Source organism: Sinocyclocheilus rhinocerous, unplaced genomic scaffold (assembly GCF_001515625.1).
Source record: "Sinocyclocheilus rhinocerous isolate Xijiao unplaced genomic scaffold, SAMN03320098_v1.1 scaffold2196, whole genome shotgun sequence".
Classification (NCBI taxonomy): Eukaryota; Metazoa; Chordata; class Actinopteri; order Cypriniformes; family Cyprinidae; genus Sinocyclocheilus; species Sinocyclocheilus rhinocerous.
The window spans coordinates 232,809-235,286 of NW_015656189.1; the positions used below are offsets into that span (position 1 = coordinate 232,809).

At 36.0% G+C, this 2,478-nt stretch overlaps 1 protein-coding gene across 1 annotated transcript in view; it reads left to right on the plus strand.

The window, feature by feature from the left end:
- Window positions 1-2,478, plus strand: part of LOC107719870 (glycosyltransferase-like protein LARGE1) — a 32,576-nt gene that overhangs the window by 11,779 nt on the left and 18,319 nt on the right. The gene's annotated exons all lie outside the window — the stretch shown is intronic.

The following is a 2,478-nucleotide window of genomic DNA, read 5'->3' on the forward strand; positions in this document are numbered from 1 at the left end:
GCTCATTTATCATCACACATGGGCATAAATACAATCATAAAGTCAAAACTTTATTGGCATATTTGTCAGGCGGTTATTTGCAAAATAGGCCTATATGGTAGGCTAGCAAATGCTAGCATAATTATACAAAACGTTAACTAGGTAAAGCGATAGACAAATTAAAAGGGGAAATAAGCATATATAACAATAAATATAAAAATATAGCCCTAATAAGTTAATGTAATAATAATAATAATATACAAATATGAAATTAAATGTTTAATGTTAATAAAAAATTTTAATCTATTTTTGATAATCCCGGGTTGCTATGGTCACGCAGGTTTGTTTACGCATTAAACTCGTGGCCACAAGAAATTTATGTCGTTCCCTCAACAAAATGATCTCGTGGCCACGACATAATATCATGTTCCCACGAGTTAATATGAAGTTCCCTCAAATGAATATCTCGTGGCCACAACATATTATCACATTCCCACGAGTTATTATGTCGTGGCCACGACAAAACTAAGTGAACCAGGCCACGACATAAGGATGTCGTTACCTCGTCAAAATTATCTCGTGGCCATGACATAATATCACGTTCCCACGAGTTAATATGATGTTCCCATGAATTAATATCTCGTGGCCACAACATATCACGTTCCCACAAGTTATTATGTCGTGGCCACGACAAAACTAAGTGAACCGACCATGTCACCTCACGGGCACCGTAGGTCTGAGCAAAAATATGGCAGACAGACTGAATGAATTGTAAATCCACAGTTTAACAGCAGGTGGCGCTTATGAACAACAGAACCAGGGTTGCCAGGTTTTCACAACAAAACCTTCCCAGTTGCTACCCAAAACTAGTGGTTCAACGGATCACAAATCTCACGGTTCGGATCACATCAGATTCGTTCGGATCATTCGGATCATTTTTCGGATCAGCATGAAAAGAAAAATATTTAAATTTAACTTGCTTTCCATTTATTACTTAAAGCGAAGTACTTCTTTGATACCACAGCAAATACTACTAGATTAACTAAGAAAGTTTAAACATGATTAAAGAGACAAGAGAACAGCCAGTAAAAATAAGAACAAATACACAAATTACAAGCATAGATAAATACAACAGAATATGTTACAAATAAAATAAGGTTGGTAGTATTCAAATACAGAAATGTAATAATTAGGGAAAATAACACTGCATAGTGTTCACTGTATAAATTATATATAGATTTTTATCACAGCTGTTTTGTTGTTTGATGATCATTAATGACAACAGCAGTATTTATAGGCCGCTGTCCCTTTAAGACCTGATGCACAGATCCGATAATGATACACATCACATCCGATTTATTTCTCAGCTGTTTTCATTCACTTGAGACATAACTGACTGCGCTTACCTGAATGATTGTCGAGATGGGTATTTTGCCATAATTTTATGTGTATGTTCAGAGGATTCAGAAGAGGATTCAGTTCGGTGTTCGCACGCCGTCTGAAACGCGTGTGCGCGTAGAGAACAGCGTGTGAGTAACGAATAGAGTTCCCTTCGCCTTTTCTCTCTGGAATTGTTTAAAATTTGCTTGCTTGTGTAAATACGAACAAATTATAAACTTATACTCTATTATGGTTAAATTTTGCAATTAATCCGCGGATCACATGCGTGCCGAACCGCAAAGTTCCGGATCTCCGGCGTGCGGCGTTTGGCTGCGGGGAAAAAAGATAGTCGTCCTACATTTAAAAACTCTTGATATCACGTTCGAGTTCATGAGTTTGCCTACCAATGTATGAGAGGAACACAGCTTTCATTCACTCTCAACCAAACTAACATTACTAGCCAAATCAGAAGTTTTTGCTCTTATAAACACGAGACATGCATTAGTATCCAATTGCAGAGTCGCAGCTGATGAATGGAAAAGAAGCCTGGGTCTCGAGCGCGACACATTGAAAAAGCTCTGCAATGGATTTAAACATCATTGAAATACACAAAACATCACCAGGCCGCTGGCACCCTCTGCAGGTATTTGTTATAATATAGGCATAGTACATTATGTATTTAACAGTTGTTCAATAAAACCAACTTGGTTTTGATACTTTATTTGAGGCCAATTATTATTGCCTCATCGTTACTTTATATCAGAATATAAACACTTATTATAGGTATACCGTAGTGATTCAGGACAAGCCAAAAACACGGTTTGGAAAATGGATTCATGGTGTACTCTCTTATTATATAAATTTTGTAAATTTTGAACACAAAGTTACGAACTGCAGCTTTAAGCCCTAGATTAGTTAAAACATTTCAAAATACAAGTGCATTGTTTTACTTTTTGTGATTAAAAGACAAATTATTTGTCATTTGAAAATTTTTTTAAGTATTAAAACATTGTCTCATTGTAGTGAATCAAGTTTCTGCATTTTGTCTCACCTGTTACACCCATAGTGTCTATGAGCGTGATAAAGCTCATAATTTTCCAAGTGTATGATATAGCTTTA